The following is a 20,041-nucleotide window of genomic DNA, read 5'->3' on the forward strand; positions in this document are numbered from 1 at the left end:
GCACAATTCACAACCCTCAGCTGTCTGCGGCCAAGTCTGTCCCCACCACTAGGTGCTCCAGCGAAAACCAGACTTCTGAGTAGACTCTGGGTTTTGTGTTGCTGGCTGTTGGGGTTCCTAATACCAATCAAACCCTGAAACTGTGAGTGCCTATGGCCAGATTGCGAATTGACAGATAGCTTCTGTTAGAACTACAAGTAGCATGTGGTCATGTGAAATAAACCCCAATATAACATTAGTTCACAAATGTCACCAACCCGAAAGGCACACATGTCCCCTAAACAACCTCTGGAGATCTATCACGCACTGACTTAAGCACCCCACTAAAAAATGGCAGCAGAAGCACAGCATCCCAGCATGCATGCAAAAATCCCGTGGCTCCCATGGCCTGCCAAATCCCGAAGCCAAAAACTGGCGCTATCTTTTGCAATGACCCTGACGACTCCACAAAAGAACCATGACATTCAGAAAATGTAGTTAAAACAGCAATGACAGAAAATATATCAACCTCACACAGCCGGACGGAACGCACTTTAGAGCCGGAAACAGACGCCAGACAAGTCTCACCAGAACCAGACTTCAGCTAAATGGACACATCAGCACTCTGATCACGCACCGCAAAAAAATTTTTGCTGTGAGATGAGAGTCACCACAACAAAGAAAACAAAAGAGTAAACATAGTAAACTACAAGGCAAGATTGGTTAGTTGAATCAAAAGCAAAGGGTCATGCCGATAGCCTGCTGTAGATGGATTACCTTTCCAGAATGGAGTAAGTGACCAAGGTGGCGCCAACCTTTTATTGCAAAGGGAAAATCATAGGTCCCGTTGTAGATCATATGAGTGCGTGGGAAGCACCATCGCTAAAGCAGGGAGTAAGAGGAGGACTGTCTCGATTGAAAATATGGCCCTGGCATTGGCACATGTGGAGTGACCGCCCCAGTGAACAGATACATGGAAATGCGTAAAAATGACTTAGATACAGTTGGTAATGAAAAGGGAAGTAACGCATAAGAACAAAGATTTAGTTCACCCACCGGGTCGCCCCATTATTTCTGGGGTAAATAGTCTAACAGCTAACTTATCTGCCTATATTGATTACCATCTCCAGCCTCTAGTACAAAAAAATCCCTCATATTTAAAAGACACTAGAGAGGTGTTAAACCATCTTGACAATACCCCTTGGAGCTCTAATATGTACATAGTGACAGCTGATGTCACCTCATTGTACACTATAATTGAGCACCAAAGGGGAATAACATCAGTCAAATTCTTTTTGGATAAATCCACCATTAATGAGAATTTAAAAAACTTCCTCTTGGAGGGAATTAATTTCATCTTGGAAAACAACTATTTTTATTACAAAGGAGAATACTTCCTCCAGAAGACAGGAACAGCTATGGGTACCAGGTTCGCTCCGAGCTATGCCAATTTATTTATGGCACATTGGGAATATCTTTTTATTAATGATAGACTCGGAGCGAACCTGATATCCTGGAGGAGGTATATAGATGACATACTGTTTGTCTGGAATGGGGACAAATTCTCTTTGGACATCTTCTGTTCTAGTCTAAATTTTAATGATTGGAACATCAAATATACATTCAATGTTAGCAACTCCTCAGTCCATTTTTTAGATTTGCATATCTATATAGAGAATGAGAAAATACATACACAATGTTATCAAAAACCCACAGATACAAATGCACATATCCTACCTTCTAGCCAACATCATCCAAATTGGCTGAGGGGAATCCCATATGGACAATTCCTTCGGATTAAAAGGAACTGTACAGATGATGCATCTTGTATTATACAGATGGAAAAAATGCATAAGAGTTTTTTAAGCAAAGGTTATGATGATCAACAACTTTATAAAGCGAAAGAAAAAATTAAAAAGATTGATAGAGAGTCCCTTTTAGAACCTTCTAAAAAATCTAATGAAAAGGACTTTCAATTATCCTTTATCACCAATTATAGTCATACATATAAAAAGATGGAACATATTATATCTAAATTCTGGCATATTTTGGGAAAAGACACACACCTTGCAGAAATCCTCCCAAATAAACCTTCCTTTATATATAGAAAATCGCAAACCCTAAAGGACAAACTAGTCCAGGGACCTTTGGTTGATTCACCCAGACTAGGAAGGATTAAGTCAAAGGGATTTTATCGCTGTGGACAGTGTCTTCCCTGTAAACAAATCACCCATAGTAATAGCAAAATAGAAGAATTTATTGTTCATAACAATTTGTATAAAATAGATTCCTTTATTACATGCCATTCATGCAATGTCGTTTATATAATAGAATGCAAATGCGGATTATGTTATGTGGGAAAGACATCACGTCCCCTAAAAAGACGCATATATGAACACATTCGGAACATCAAAATAGGATATGAGCAACATTCCCTATCCATGCATTTTAAAGACCACCACAGATGTGATGTTAGGGATATAAAGAACTTTATAGGCATAGACCTAGTGCAAGGAGACTGGAAATGTAGAGATATTAGTAATAAATTATCTCAGAGAGAAATGATGTGGATATTTAGACTTAATACCTTGATACCAACCGGATTAAATAAAGATTTTGAGTTGAAATGCTTTTTATAATGAATTAACTCCACCTATATATTTTTCTCTCTTTTTTATTTATCTTATTTCAGGAATTAATTATATTATTGCTGTACCGTATAAATTCAATATAACATGAAGTATATGACAACTTGTTAGTATATATCTTTCTTTGTTATGACATATGAATGTTTATATAATGGAAACAATGTTTGTTTGAAATTGGCGCTTCCTTACATCTTCTGATCCGATCATGTGATCACAGTGACCTATAAAAGAAGACACAGCTCGCTATGTTCATTACCTTGAGAAAGATCCAGTTACTAGGATCGAAACTAGTTGGTGATTGCTGCTGTGTTCCTTCCATGTGTGCCGGCCAAGACGGGACTCGCTCAGACGGGGATTCCAGTGACTGTTCAGCGTGTAGTCTTGCTCATTTAGAACTGTGCAGCTATCGGGACGCTACTGTTCACCTGTGGATAATTGTCTGTGTACGTGATCTGCCCGCTGGGACGACTCACATGTGAAATGCTGACCACTCATTACTCCGCGGTATGAATATGTATGTTTTTTTAAATAAATGTTTTTAACTACAACCTAAAAGGTATACCTCTTTCTTCCATATATTTACTGAGAAATTTCGGAGAAGAAAGGAGGAGTGGAGACTAATATTCTGAAGTGCCAATTTTAAAGAATCTACATTGTAAGTAGATTGGATTGTGGGACATCCCACATCATACATCAACTTGGAAAAATAACTTTGTTACCTATGGTGAAATATTGATTGAAGGCAATAATAGGATTGGATATTCTATATATCATTTGGACTCAGAGATACATATTATTTGTATTCTACAGTGTTACACTATTATATATTCTCTCTTTTTTTCTACATGGTCTGATTGCCAACGTGAAAACTTGTGTATGATCATCTGAAGGGAATCGAATTTCACATCAATAACAATAAGTATACTCGTTATTTTTTTATTTTTTATTTTATTTTATTTATTCTTTTTTTCCCAATATCTACTCAATTTTGTTTTGTTTGGGAAACCATAGCGCAAAAAGGTGATTTATACATTTTTTCTATCTGCATAAGAACATGTAGTCACAGTCACCTCAAATATCCTTTATGGGTCAACGCGCACAGCGATATGCCTAAAAACACCAATTACAATATAACCTGATCTGTCCTTCCCGAAGCTGCTTCCAGCATCCCCTTCCTAATTAAGTATTTGAGCAGGTCCCCACACAGCAACTATCAGGGGCAGCAACATGGCTTTCATGCCTAAGCATCTGACATTTTCTCAGAGCAGCAGCAAGAATACCTGTCTTGAGGTCATCATTTTAATTAATCCTTCATCTTTGCATCACACTCATTGAGTCCCATAGGGTGGATGTTTTGAAGTTTGCAGATTCAAGACATCTCCCTTTTCTTTGGAGATTGCCTCCCTCTCCTACCCAACTGGATATGTTCTTTTGCTTCACAGGATAGATACTTAGGGTCAGTATTGCATTATTATCTACAGTAGTAATAGCAGATCTGTTGCTGGCTATAGCAGTGTGCTGGGGGATTTGTCTGTCTTTGTTCCTTTTAGGATAACCTCACCCTTTCATGCACCTGCTAAAGCCTATAAATTGATTTGAGCAACTTCCATTTCTTTATTTGTCTGAGAGGCATGTTGGTGTCAGTAGATGAGGGGGAGTGCTGAAATTGGATTGCTATTTAGAGGCTTCTGGGGTACCTCTTTGGTAAGTTAGCTCTCAATTTAAAAACACATATGTATGGTCCAAATATATGGGACTCTCATTGTTTAGAGTAGGACCACCCTATTAGCAAAAGCACCGCGGAGTGATGGGTGACTTCAACATACATTTGCAAATTTGTGCAACTGAGACTTTAGCATTTTTATCTACAGTAGAAATAGCAGATCTGTTGCTGACTATAGCAGTGTGCTGGGGGGACTTGTCTGTGTTTTTTCCTTTTAGGAAAACCCCAACCTTTCATGCACCTGCTATAGCCTATAAATTGATTTTAGCAACTTCCATTTCTTTACATGTTATAACATGCGGACTAAACGACTGTCCTCATTGGTACTCAGGACTCAGACTAGCCCTGTAGCTGGAGCAAGAGATACAGGAGAAAAACAAGTAACTTTGTAATGCCCAGTGCTTTATTCAGACGTGGCTGCATGCTCTTCATTTTGGCATGCCCTTACTGAAAATTGACTATGGCAAAACATTTGTTCCCACCCTATTCACTCCCTGAAATTGTAGGCTGTAATAAATGTCTTTTGCACTTGAAGACAGAGCGGACAGGACTGTGTTTACTGGCATATGGACCAGTTCTGGGTATGCGCAGTGTGATTTGGAGTAGAATACTCTCAAAATCGCCTTGATGAATCAGGTCCTGAGTATCTACAGACTTCATTATATTCAGATATGTTACTGCAAACAAAGTTTAAAATGTGTTTATTTCACCTACATATTTAAGATTGCAAGACATTCTAAGCCACATTCTCTCCTCTTGTTACAGCTGTGCCATCTTCCACTTAGAATGTAAGCTCTCTAATGAGCATGTTCCTTCATACCCTTTGTTTCCATGTCCATGTTTATTTTGTCTACCTTGTATGTCTGTTTTCTGTATGTATTATTTTACCTACTGTACGGCACTGGGGAGCACTATGGCGAATTACAAATCTACAATAATAATAATTCTCAAAGATATATAACTGTCATAGTCTTAGAATTAAATAAGTCAATAAAAAAATTGGAACTAACAATGTAGTGCCTCAGAGCTTGATTTATGTGTATGGGTCCCTTTAAAAGATCTGTGCAAACTCAGGAAGCATAGTACACAGGAGTTTCCCTGCTCCTGCTGCCCATTGGTTCGTTCAGCTGTCAGTTAAGGGTGGAAAGACTGAAAGAGACATCACAACCGAAATCATGTGAGATCTAAGTGTAAAGAAGAAGGAGGGAAGTGTGGTGTGAGGTGCTGTTTGCAGAGAGCAAGAGCATGCAACAGACAAGCAGGAAGCTGGTTGTAGATAACAGCAGCATGACTGACAAGCTTTTCCCTTGGGAACAAGGTACCAACTGAGACATCAAAAGCACTGTGGTGCTGGGGTGATTCTGTATAATACTATACCCTATAAGATTTGTACTGTTTGAAGCATAACAATATCGAGAAACAGGAGAACAGCTCTAAGCATAAATCCTTAGATTATATTTGGGACACAGTATGATTCTTCAGAGGAACTGAGAGGGAGAGTCACAACATGATAGAGCCTGTGCAATAGTGTGGTACTACAAGTCCCAGACAGCTTTGAAATATTAAAACACATATTAATTAAAGTTTTTGCAGCACATCAAAAGGGAAAACAACTCCACTATCAGGAATTTATCATTGTTTTTCAGAGCTCTGATTGCCTACCAGTAAAGGAACTGTAGTGCTAAAAACCACCATTTTGACACAAGCCAATGCAGCATCAAGGATCAGCCATTTTGCTTGGTGCAGAGACTGAACTATCTGTCAGAATTGTATTGTGGTTAGTAGAATTACAGGACTCCCACAACAAAAAGGGAGCCAGGCATTTATATCATGTTTCCTACCCAAGCAGTAATATCTTTAAGGAAACTTTGTCACTATTAGACCTTGTTCAGTTCTGTGGAACCACAGATCCCAGCCAGCCTGGGACTGTTATTTGTCATAACACAATTATTATTATGCTACAACACTATTGCCGGCATATAAGGAGTATTAGTCTATGCAACTATTGTGCTGTTAAAGGCACATCAATTCTAGGAGCAATAAGTTATTTACAGAAGCTGCTTCATTTCATCCATTTGTTAAATGAACTATTATCTGTTTCCATCATGTAAAAGACTGCGACATTGTGAAGAACTATTATTGAAACTGTGTGAGAGGATACAACTCATTGACTTCCTTTTTGCGAATGGCGTATTGTACACTTGTGAGCAGGACTATTTAATGCACCAGGATCAAGAATTACCATGTTGCTATTGTGCTCAAGGATTTAGCGAAGCCACATTTGTGCCAGAATGTATTTCCGGAACTTTACTGAATCACCATTGTGATTCATCTGTACGAAATTTCCCTTTCTGCTCCTCCTAGTTCAATCGCTATTTAATCTGTTTATTGAAGAGTTTATTTACCTGTTATTTGAAGTGTCCAATTAATTGCTTATAGAAGTGTCTGTTTAACTGTCCAACGAACTGTTTAACTGTCCAACGAACTGCTTAGATAATTATATGTCTACGCTGATTTCATTGTCTAACCAATGTGTATTGAATGTAATATTTTCGAGTTGCCTTTTTCCTGCTTTAACCTATTTGCTCCAGAAATAAAAGGTTAAAGGTTTGTGCTGTTGGTTATTGAGTTGTGAAGCGAGTAGGACTTGCCAGTACCATTTCCCCTCTGTCACCCATATTCATTCTCCTACCAATTGAATCCAAATTGCGAGGAAGGGGAAAAACAGCTTTGAAGAAAAAGTAGTAAGTTTTTGCATTGTAGTCTCTCTGTTACAGCATGTTAATTCCACCCTAATGGACTCATTTGGACTGAATGACCCCTTTTAAGAAATTATAAAATTGCTTCTATTTTGTAAATGTATTTTTATTTTAATATTCTGTTCTGGCATAGCATATACAATAGTTTATGCTATGCTAGAACAGACCATTAAAAAAAAAAAAAATACCAAGATCCATGGCCAACTATCTAAATCTCCATAGATTAATTTAAGGGAGCTGATTCATTAAGGAAAGTAAAGCAAAAGAAAGGAGTAACTTTGCACATTGTAAAAAACATGTTGCATTGGAGGAGGAGGTAAATTTTAAAGTGGGGACATATTTATAGTTGGGATAGAGCATGTCTTAGATCAACTTTAAATTTCAGTGTAAAAATAAAAGCTTTCAAGTATTTGTGTGTACATGAAAAAAACACCAGTATTTAACTAATGTGCAAAATAATAAACTAATTTGCACCCCTTGCATTGTAGCATGGTTTGTCCAGGTGAAAACTTACTCCTTTTTCTGCCTTAATTTCCTTAATGGATCAGGCCCAATGACTTTAAGTAAATAGCTGTTTTATGGTGTGTTATTATGGCTTTTTATAGCAAAAAGTAATGTTATTACATTTGGATCTAATTGAAGAGTGAGAATTAAGATCACATATAAACAAAAAAACAAGGGGTGAGAGTTTAGTAAAGAGGAACCAGCAGTCATTCAAAAGGTTGCTAATAAACTGAAATGTCAAAATAAGTTAATTTGAAGAGAATGTGCTTTTTATACTTACAGAATCAGTGAAACATGCAATTTGACCAGGGATGACCAGAGTTGTATATATACACTAATGTGCAAAAGTTTAGAATCAGTAAGAAATTTCTTGATTTTCCAGTGCTTGCACTTCCACCATAGTAATGTCTAACTACTGGAGTGCTATTTTCCATACCTCAGTAGTCCTATAGGTCACCAAAATAGAAAATATGGATGAAGGTATTTTATAGCTATATACTCACCAGTTCTATATCAAATTCTGATTTATTTATTTTTGACTTAATGACAACAGAGCATAGTTCAAGGCATGGTAAACATTTCAACAATTTAAGACCGACATGAGGAAGAAACATCTTGTTACAAAAATAAAAGTAAATTTATAACTTAAAACTTATTACTTATTATTATAACTTATTATTATAACTTATTATATATTTACCTACTAATGAGGATACAGTTATTTCTAGACTGGATGTTAGTTAAATCCTATAAGATGAGTGAAGGCCACACTGTTGTCTTTATTATAAACATATGACAAACACATACTATTTTAGTCACTTATCAAAACCACATTGAATATATTATTATATTTAGAAAAGGCCAAATGGTATACAGTCTAAACATTTTCAAGGCAAAAAAACAAAGCTAGTGATATTCTTTAACTCCATATAAGGTGCACACAGAAACAGATGCATTCAGTCCTCACAGCAGTAGATGGTGAAAATGTATCTCCTACATCCCTGGCAGTGGAAGGATAATCCACTCTCTAGGGCAAACAAACCATTTTTTTCTGATTTTGAATTGTTTTGATCTTATTTACAATTTTGCATATGGCATTTGTGCACACATTTTTTTTTACAAATATTTTATTCATTTTTATTTACACAAACGTGTATATGTAACTTAGTTATGTTCATATCTGTACTAGCATAATAGTGAAGTTGTGTATCTGCTATGCGCTCCCTTTATTTGTTTTATTTTTTTCTTCTTCCAGAACAACTATATTTTACACATTTGTATACCAGCATCATGGATGAAACATGTATCCTTTGAGGGTTTTATTCTGAGCTTTTCTCCTTCTCTTTGCATCATTTATGCATGAATGAGAAAGGAGTACTTCAGCCTCCTCCTCAATTTATCCTGTCAACACTAGCCCATGATATAAACAATATTACTCATGGTACTTTGAAGTAGAGTTAGTGTCTTTAGACTGAACTCACTGTGACCCACATATAAATATATTTCCTCTTCATTGGTTGAGCTAACAATTATACTTTTTGATGAAGTACTGGAAAAGGGAAGCACATCTTTGTGCTTGCTGTCAAGATACAGTGTCAAATTAATTTCAACGCCTAAAGCGAAATGTGCCACATTTAAATATAGTTCTGTAAAATGAATTGGTGATTAGTTATATCGCTTTAATGCAATGTATAGTTTGTATTCAACTATATAAGAATTTTAGTTTGCCTATTATTTGCTAATTTTATTGTCCAGATGCTGTTAAAGTGCTGCCTTCATATTATTAAAAGGTTCATCTTGGTCCACATCCATATGTAGATCCTTTTGTTCAACAATTCTGTTGTAAAGAAAGCAACACATTTTCAGTGTTAGTTTTCCTGAGTATTAGATAGTACTATTAGGGATCATGTGATCTGCGTTAAAATGGATTGTGGGAGGCTAAAATGATTATATATATTTTAGCATGTAATAGCAAGTTGCAATGATATTACACTATAATGGCTGCAGACACTGGAAATGTCACTTTCCTTTGCTTCATACATTCTTGTATACAGAAGGCTCTGTCGGAAAAGAGAAGCGAGTTCCATTTGATCAAGTGAATTAATAATATTAAAAATGCAAAAATCGCTCTCAAACATTATTTGTGTATCACATCAGTTTGCAAATCATTCACAGAAAGGAGACCCTGAGTATGCACACGCTATATTCTTAATGCTTAATGGAATCCATTATATGTTAATTAAAAGTGTTTACATACAATCTATAACATGAAGGACAATGTCTCAAAAACAGTTTTTTCATTTGCTGCAACCCCCACACCACAATCAAACACTAACTCGTGCTCCCAGTTGCTAAACCTTTTTTCCAAGGGAAATTAACCTCGACAGTTAATATAAGCTTAAAAAAATCCTCTTTCTGTATAACTCAAACCCATCAGACTAACCCTAAGTCCTAAAGTCTATCCCTAAAATCCACTCAGTTGTTTAGACCTAACTGTACATAGGATCCGCTACTTAAATGCTCTCTATTTTCCTGTGTCAGAAGACCATCACCCTTTCATGCTATCTGTAGCAGAGGAAGGGAGAGCTGCAAGGGATCTGAATGAAAGAATGGGTGGGAGGCGAAGACAAGCATCTGATGAGAGAAGATATTGTTATGACCACGGCTAGTAGATGAGCCTTTAGAACCAAGCTATTAGAGGTCTTCACCTTTAGCAGCCGCCTTTCCCATAGAACGGATGTTGTTCGGACGTTTTCGGATGCCCCCAGGACTTAAACTCTAAGGCAGTAAAGGCTTATCAGTATAACCGCGGTACAGAATGGACGTAAAAGGAATAATGGAAGCAGGTAAAAGGGACAGGCCAGGGTCGTGGGCAGAAGCAAGCACGGAAGGTCATTAAACAGGCCAGAGGTCGATGTAGGCAGCAAACAGAGGAATCTAGGAACAGGCAAAAGTCAAAGGGCACGGCATAAATGCAGAATCCAATAAACAAGCCAAGGGTCACAACAGGTTAACGATTTAAGGACAGAGAACGTATCCAACAGCAGGTCAGCAATCTGTGCAGCACACTAACGCTATAAGCAGCAGGGAGCCTAAGCCCTACCTGCCTTAAATACTTTGATGGGAGAATCAGAAAGGAGGAAACATAGGGTTGACAATCAGCCCCCAGGAGGCTACTAATTAATACTATTTAGGGCTGGTATTGTTAATAGGAACAAAAATACAACATAATATATGTCCAATTTTATAAATAGCAAAACTCCATCTGGTGCTAAATGCCCCTACTATCTCTCCTAATGTGCCAACATATAAATAATAATCAGAATAATACTACTTGCACACGCGCCTGGCTAAATCATGCTGGGACCTTGCACTACTTGCCGAGAGCATCCTGACCATTGTCCTGGCAACGGTCAGGACGGAAGAGGAAATGGCATCCCGGTCATCATGGAGATGGTCGGGACACAACTGAGGGCAGGCAGAGAGTCGCGGTGGCTCGGGGCAACGCAGCCACTCGTGACAGATATGAATGAATTTGATAGCGTCTGCTCATACGTAATTGTTTTCTTTTAAACAAATGGTTTTTTGTTGCTTTAATTTTTTGGGATTATCTATTGTTGCCTGATTTATGTTCATTTGAAAAACAAAGTGCAATTGTTCATTCCTTAAAATTTTGATAATAAGTCCACCCTGGCTGCAATGGGGAGAAAGGTATTCCAGTTGTCCCACAAATTAAGTAAAAACAAATAATACTTTAGCACCTCATCATGAAGGTAAATCAAAACTTCCAGAGGATCAAGACTCATTCAGCACACCAATAAGTCTTAATTGCACTCACTGGACCACCACAAAAAAAAATCACTATGATAGGCATGACCCAGTAGCTCAACGTTTCCTTATAGACACCTCACTCTATTTATAAGGAACACAGCCCAGCAGCACATGAGAAATCTAGAAGCAACAAAATATCTTGGAGAGGTAAAATTAGAATAAATGAGTATAAAGTAAACATGTTCTTTTTATTTCCACATTCAAAGTAAAAAATAACTTAACCTTATAAACAGTTTACAAAATTGTTACAAAATATCACAATCTAGCTTCTTGCATCACAGCGTGTAAAACTGCATAAAAATATTATCCTTCCAGCTTCCTCAGAAAGATGCTAGAACATGATATTTTTATCTGTTTGAAGTGTGACAAACTTTTTCCAAAATGTCTACTTTTGATGGTTTTACACTATGGAAGAGTTTACCATTTAATTTGTTCCCTCTTATCGATACTTTGTTGCTTCACTGCTTATTAAGTGCTTCTGGGCTGTATTTCTTACAGTAATAAGACATCAGAGAAGAGTGTTCGAGGAACTGGTTTATGTCTTTCGTGCTGATTTGCCAGCAGTGTTCCAGTAAGTACCGATGTGGTGTGTGTGCAAATATTTTTTGGGAGGACAATTACTAACCAGTGATTTTTGTGGCTTTTTTCAAACTAACACACATCGTCAGCATTTTTCACCTCCAAACTGCAGCATTCTCTAACAGTTATGAAAACTCAAATCAGCAGCGATGTGCAACAACATGCAACGATATGTGGTGGCTTCAAAACCCCAAAAGCAGCGTCAGTTTTCACCAAATGCTTCTGGTTTGATGTAAAAGTGCTTGGTTTTTCTTTAAAAAAAACCTCGACCTTAGGCCTCCTCAAAAGCAATTTTAAATTTTCGTGGCAGCACTCTAAAATAAAATACCTAAGAATCTTTATTGCCTCCCAGTATGATTTCTTATACATGGAAAATTTACCTGCTATAATTAAAATAATTAAGTCGGTTCTGTTCAAGTGGCAAAAACTAATCATCTCCTGGCTGGGTAGGATAGTTTTCCTTAAGATGAATATCCTGTCCCATTTGCTCTACCTCTTTCAGACTCTCCCGGTGCAAGAACCCAGGTCCATCCTGATTCAATTACACCGCTGGTTCTCTCAATTCATTTGACAGCATAAACCACTACGCACTAGTTTCTCGACTATGTGTAGAGCGACAGTAAGCGGCAGCAGGGGCTTTCCAGACATCCGCCTGTATTAACTGGCTACCCATCTGAGCCAAGCTGTTGCCTGGTTGACGAAAAACAAGGGCCCTCAGTGAATTGAACTGGAGTCCTCCTGTTGCAGCGTTTCATTTTTGGGATCAGTTCTGCAGTTCCCAGCAGGTGATAAGCCTTTATCATTGAGATCACACCCAGTTGCACTCTTCACCTGTAGGATATGGGACTACTGTAACCTACAGTTTGAGACTGCCTCCAATCTCTCCCCCATAACTCCTCTCTGGGACAACCCTGCCTTCATCCTGGGGCAATGTGTCTCTAGGTTTAAGGACTGGTCTGAGAAGGGCATCAGGTTGGTGGGTGACGTTTTGCACACTGATCAATGTATCCCAATGTTTCTGCTGCAGATACATTTGACATCCCAAATATCAGCATGTTTGCTTATCTTCAAGTTAGATACTATGTAAACTCCCTCCCTAAACCTGATATTACAAGATCCTTAACTCCCCTGGAATCTATGTGTGAATTCACCTCTGCAACATGGTATCACTTCCAAATTATACAATCTGCTCACATCCAACAAGCAATCTGACACCCCCATTCATGAACTTTGGTGGGAGGCTGATCTGGGCAGTCCGCCAATTAGGGAAAGGGTTTCCAAGACTTCTATTTCCTCCCTGGTTAAGGAAAATGCATATAAAATCTACTACTGTTGGTACCTGGTTCCTATCAGGCTAAAAAGGATCTATGGGTCCACTTCTGACTTGTGGTGGAGGGAGATGTGGGAAACATGGATTCTTTCTCAACATCTGGTGGACCTGCCCAACAATTGCTTCCTTCTGGGATGGGGCAGCCGCTCTGATCAGTGAGGTCACTACGGTCCATGTTCCCAAATGCCCATGGTCCTTTCTCCTTGGTTCTCTGATAGAGGTCCTGTAATAGTACCCAGAGAAACTGTCTATCCAGATTTTAATGCTGCTAGATGCCTGGTCACAAAACACTGGAAAAATCCAGATCCCTCCTCCAGACAGCAACTCCTCAATAAAATCTGTCTTTTTGGCGAATATGGAAAAAAAATGAAATACTAAATACATAAGTTTTAATTTACAGGAGCATCCAAGTAACTTGAAAGGTAAGCTTTACAGCAGATACCTGAGGAGCAATTTGTAGGTGCACTTGCAGAGATAGAGGATCACTCTGCCCTACCTGTGATAGATGAAAGCCAGCCATGTGAGCAGTCCTATTTTGATGTAAAGGTAGTAAACAACAAGCCACCACTATTTAGCCACATTTGCAGTTGCATAAAGAGGTACACTACCAGATTTATCAAGGAGTCCGAACCTGGTCTCCATTTTTCCATAGGATTTTTTTTTTTTTACATATCAATAGTGTTTATATGTGCCCCATTATATGAGTGCCAAGCAGGAGTCTGTGCATGCAACAGAGGTTTTATTAGCCAGGAGTGACACCGTATCCTGAATCACCTGAAATGACACAAAAATTACATCTTACATTTAGTTCACATACAATGCAGTTAGCACATATTAAGCATATCAAACAAAGTGCATGTACATTGTAATGTTGGTTTTCACATACCCAGTAACCATCCCTTTGGCTCACTGACTGGTGCAGGACATAGAAGTCACAGCATAAACCAGGATAGCTTCTTGGCCTTTTGGCTAAGATCAAGTGCAGTTGTGGCAGAGCTGCACTTCCTCTGGCCAGGGGCCGGGATTGCTGCTTATGAAAGCCTGGGACAAATGTGCCTCCGGGAGTGGCGACCCCGGGGGTGCCATAAATCACTGGTCATGGGACCTTAAAGCAGGTGATTATGTTGACACCCACGCACTTTGACCACTTTCTTTTTGAGCATCGCTATTCTTTGCCCCGGCCTTATGGCTGGGCAAGAAAATTTTTATACTAAGCCCAGCCATTAGGCTGGGGCCGTACCCACTCGGCACTTATTTATTTTTTCTTCACGTTTGTCACTGTCACTTTTATGTCACAGTTTCCGGATTTTATTGGGTGCTGGTAGGCCCTTTTGGGCTCCTGTCCCCGAGAAGATCTAGGGGGGGTTGTGCGGCCCTGAGGCTCCGGCCCCTCTGAACACCCACGTAGGTCCTCCCCTTAGGGGGTGGACTAGTTGTTGAGCCCTGGGTAAAGCTTCGGCGGATCCCAGGAGCTAAAGGGACCTCCCTAGCCTCGCAGCGAAGGGGGTCTGAAGACCCTTGCCCCCTAAGGGACCTTTTTGGTTCCGGGGGTCGGGGACCAGGGCCCTTTCTTTTTAAAGGAAGGTCCAGAACCGCACCCCTTGTGCACTTTTTTATGGTTTTGCACCTTTTTTGGACACATTGGGTTTTTGATTGCACGCTCCCAGGCTTTCAATAAAAAAAAAATTAAAAAAAATAATTATATTTTCAATAGTAGAATGTTAAAAATATGTACATGGTTGTATAAACTTCCAAAGCCAATGGCACATATATTTTGTATGCATTGCAAATTCTAAAAAAACAAAACATACCAGCTGTCTGGCAGGAGTTTGTACCGTAGTTTGATTACTACTAACAAGGCTTAATAATAAATAAATATAAATAAAGTTCTGTGGATCAATACACACTCTATTAAAATTCAATATGTTGCCTCTTTTCTTGTGTGAGTTCTTTAAATATTAACATATTGCACCTGGAAGACAATTACAGTGCTCTGCATAAATATATACCTCGCCATTGTGTTCATTTTCCTACCATGCATGACTTTGATTTCATCTCTAATTGTTTGTTTTCAGCAATGTAATCCTGTTGCTATTTCTATTGCATGACGTACAGTTCCTGTATTTTCTCGCTTTTTCAATAATGCAATTCTAATCACAGTGCGGATTGAACGCCTTACTATCTGCTTGTTGTAATACTTGGCACACAGCAATGATGTGGAAAGTTATTGAACTTAAATTGTGCTCATATATTGTGTAGCTGACATTTCTTCTAAGCATATCTGTCAGTTTATTTGTAGTACACTGCTTTCCTGTGAGAAAAAGATTTTTGCAACATTTTTCATGATAAAATGGTTATATGAATGGAATAAAATAGGCAGAAATGTGATTATATATTAGAATAATGTGTTACAAATCTATTCAAAAATGTTCCATAATTGTTTTCTTGTATTTTTGTTCTATGCACACTTTAATGAGGCAAGATTTTTAGACTGAAGCAAATAACAATGTGTTTCTGTGATAAATCTGTAAATTTTATTTAATCTAGTACAATATCTATAATATATATATATATATATATATATATATATATATATATATATATATATACATATAGAATGGTAGCACTCTGTAGCAAATCATAAATCTGGCATTGTGCAGGGTCCACACACACACACATATATATATATATATATATATATATATATATATATATATATATATATACATACATATATAACTCCTAGCTGTTCTTTCTCCCTTTCACAGTAGTCACTCAAAACTACGTCCCATACAACCTGCCAAGTTGACATTTCACAAAATGTCAACCATTACTAAGCAATTTAAAGACATACTTTAAAGTCACATCACTTCACAGGTCATGAGCAAAGTCTGGCACACTCAATAGTTCTGAATAATCAAACCAGTCTATTCCCTCATCAACAGGCAGGGATGGCTCATCCACAACATCACCAGCCTGAATTTTGTGACCTTCATTGAAGTCCTGCCTTGGCCCCAGGATAGCACTCTGAGTTGGCCACTCCCAAAGATCGAGGTCCATATATATATATATATATATATATATATATATATATATATATATATATATATATGTATATATATATATATATACTAGCTGAAATCCCTGGTGTTGCCTGGATTTAAATCTTCAAATCATTAAGTTATCAATGAGTTGGATGTAACTGTCTAACTGTCAACATTTTAAAATTAATTAGCAACTCAACAGCTCTTCCAACACACTACTTCATTTTTTATATAAGAGGTAATCCCAATCCATCAAGTAGACGATCTAGAGAACAGGTTCCTCGGGATAAAGTTCTGCCCAGCATACACCAACGGTAGGTCCGTTAGGGACCTTAATCCCCTATTATGTCATCTGGGATCCAATATTACCCATCTGTGATTTTTTTGTGCAAATCTATCGAGTGCAAGGCTCAGAACGGGCTCCCAGGGTCAAAGTTCTGCCCAGCGTACACCAAGGAGAGATCCGACCGGGACCTAAACCCTCCATAAAACCTGACCAGGATCCAACTGGACCACTTTGCATTGTTTTTACCCCAATTGGTGAAGTGGTGACCAGATGCATAACAGGACAGGCAGACAAACCAATCCATTCAGCAGAAGGCCCAAACGATGCTTCCGGCTTCAAAATTCTGGCCAGTGTATATCAACGGAAGGGGTCCAACCGGTACCTTAACCCTCCTAAATATGTCCAGGATCCAACTGGACCACCTCACATTGGTTTCATCTCAATCGGTGCAGGGGTGTCAATATCTTTCACCAACAAACAGCCAATGTATATATATATATATATATATATATATATATATATATAAATATATATATATATATATTGGTTGTTTGTTGGTGAAAGATATTGACACCCCTGCACCGATTGAGATTAAACGAATGTCTTTACCAGGGGTGTGAGGATTCCTCATGGAGACCGTGACTCTTCTCTCCTCTCTCTGGATGGGACAGTTCCCCACGAAGCGGTAGAAGTGAGACTCCGGTCTCGCAGTCTTCACTGCCTCCCAGTACCTCTTACAGATGGCAGTGGAGGCAAGGTGATGTACCAGATCCCCTTTAGGTAGTTCTGCACGCTGAGGGTTTCAGCCTTGGAGAAGCCCTGGTCAAGGGTCATCTTCTTCCCGAAAGTCTCAGCCGTCATGTCTGGGACCCTTCCTTCCATCTCCTTCAACTTCAGGACGACGGTCTGCCTCATCCAGGGTTCCAGAGTGGGAGTCTTCTGGGGGGTGTCCTGGCTGGGCTTCCCTTGTCCAGCGGTAGCAGGGGCAGTGGAGGCAGAGGTTCCGGCCATGGGGAGTGGCTTCGGTGCGGTGGTCTTTCCTCCCTTCTTCCCAGGGGCAGGAGCAGTGGTGGAGGCAGGATCTGCAGCAGCTGAGGCCATCGTCCTGGCTTTTCTTCCTGAGGCAGAGAGGCTGGTCTGGAGGGCGATCTTCCGGGAGGGCAGGAGCAGTGCAGGTATCCTCCCGCTGAGCAGAGAGGAGCAGGGGCTTCCGCTGAAGGGGAGGCTCTTCTTCCGCTGGAGCAGGTCCTGAGGAGAGGAAGGCTTCTTCAGCTGGAGTTGCTCCTGGCGTCTTCTTCCCGGCAGGCAGGGATCAGCAGCGCTTCTTCCCCGGAGTCAATCTTCCTCGCAGTCGTCTTCTTGCTCCTGGCCGGCTTCGATCGGGTAACACAAGTCTCAAACAGTTCCTCACCAGGGTTAGATTGTGCTATCGATGAGCCCCAATCAGGTTCTGTCCACTGGATTTTGGGCAGGAGTGAGACAAGTGCACCATGCAGCAAAGTCTACATCAGCCCCTCACCGATGTTAGATTGCGCTATGGATGAGCCACAATCAGCATAACCTCCACCGGTTAGTTGGTAAACTGATAAGAACAGATACTACACTTGATCTTAGCCAAAAGGCAGAGAAGCGATCGTGCACGGTTTAAATTATGTGATTTCAGTGCATTTCCTTTTGGAATACAATATAATATATATATATATATATATATATATATATATATATATATATATATATATATTAGAGATGAGCGGGCTCAGATTATCGCAATCCGAGCCCACCCAAACAGTGCAGATCCGAGGGCGATCCGAGCACTGTTCGGGTATTTCAGGCGGGAAGAAACACTGAAAGCGAGGCTGAGCTCCAAATCCTGCCGTCAGATTCTCGCGAGACTTGGATTGTAAAAATTCCCCGCTTGCCACCGCCATCTTCAGTCGGGCTCAGATCAGGGAAGAAGAAGTTTGTTAAAATGTACAAACGTAAGTAACAGAAAATTATATAGTCTCTGAGAATATACGGTGGTTGAACTGTAATCCATTAATCACATTTGCTAAATATTTTCTAATTAAAATAAATAACGGTCAGAACAAGGCTTCTGAATATATGAAACATGATGACAATGGAGTTCTACGCTGCAGTGCATAGCTACAGTACATGCAGCATTTACAGAAGGTTAGGGATTTCTCAGCAGGAAACGGTATATGTTCTCGCTCTTGCTCCTGGTGGAAGGAAATACATTAGCACTTCATAATTTTTAGTGCTATCAGCGATTATTTGAAACTCACTAGCACAGAAATCTCTGGAGGACGTGCAGAGGATTCACTAATTACACTTAAGTTGTGCACCTGGCCATACAAATAGGAGTTCAGGTTACAAAGTAAAACGCACAATAGGTTGTGTGATAGCCCTAAGTCAGTAAACATACATGTTGACAGACTGCCACTTAACGTTCTATAATGATCTCTCCATCACTACATACACCATGTAATCTAGCCATAAGAGCTTACAATCAGATTGTATAATAAGAGAGCAACATCAAATCTGCAGTTATGAGGGCCAGTTTAAAAAAAATAAAATTTGTTACGATGGGAGATCTTGAGTCAAAGAGCTAATTATTTAATGACATAAAGAGAGAGGATAAACAAAGTGAGGTTGTAATCTAGTAGTATGAGATGCATGGCAAAGCAAATTAGTCATTGAATAGCATATTAAACATACAGCTCACAGAAATCATGGGGCTCTGTCCTGCTAAGTCCATTGTTATAAAAAAATTATAAAAAAATTATAAATAAATTATAAAAAAAAGTATAAAAAAAATCTACTGCATTATCTAACTACGTTCAATGTTCCTGCAGTCCAGAAATATTAGTACTGCAATATTTAACTACGTTCACTGTTCCTGCAGTATAAAGGAATTTTACTGGCCATGCCCCTGTGTGCATATTTGTACAGATTATTTGCGTTACCTAGGAGACTGCAAGCAAGGCACTGATTCTGCCGTATAAGTCCAGTGGTACTGCTATATAAGTTCACTGATCCTGCCACGTGTTGGGCCACGTGTTTGTGCCGCCCACTTATGTCGCTTAGCTTAGATATCCAGCTACCTCGGTGCAACCTTTTGGCCTAAAAACAATATTGTGAGGTGTGAGGTGTTCAGAATAGACTGGAAATGAGTGGAAATGAATGTTATTGAGGTTAATAATAGTGTAGGAGTGTAAAAAAAAAGCAAAAAACTGGATTTTAGCACTTTTTATGCTTTTTTAATAAAAAATCAGAACCCAAAACCCTAAATCAGAACCAAAACCTTTCGTCAGGTGTTTTGGTAAAACAAATCGGAACCCAAAACCTCAAGCTAATC

At 39.0% G+C, this 20,041-nt stretch overlaps 1 pseudogene; it reads right to left on the bottom strand.

Moving 5' to 3' along the window:
* Positions 1-18,207: 18,207 nt before the first annotated feature.
* LOC142137180 (U2 spliceosomal RNA) lies at positions 18,208-18,317 on the bottom strand (annotated as a pseudogene).
* Positions 18,318-20,041: the final 1,724 nt, after the last annotated feature.

This window comes from Mixophyes fleayi, chromosome 1 (genome assembly GCF_038048845.1).
Source record: "Mixophyes fleayi isolate aMixFle1 chromosome 1, aMixFle1.hap1, whole genome shotgun sequence".
NCBI lineage: Eukaryota > Metazoa > Chordata > Amphibia > Anura > Limnodynastidae > Mixophyes > Mixophyes fleayi.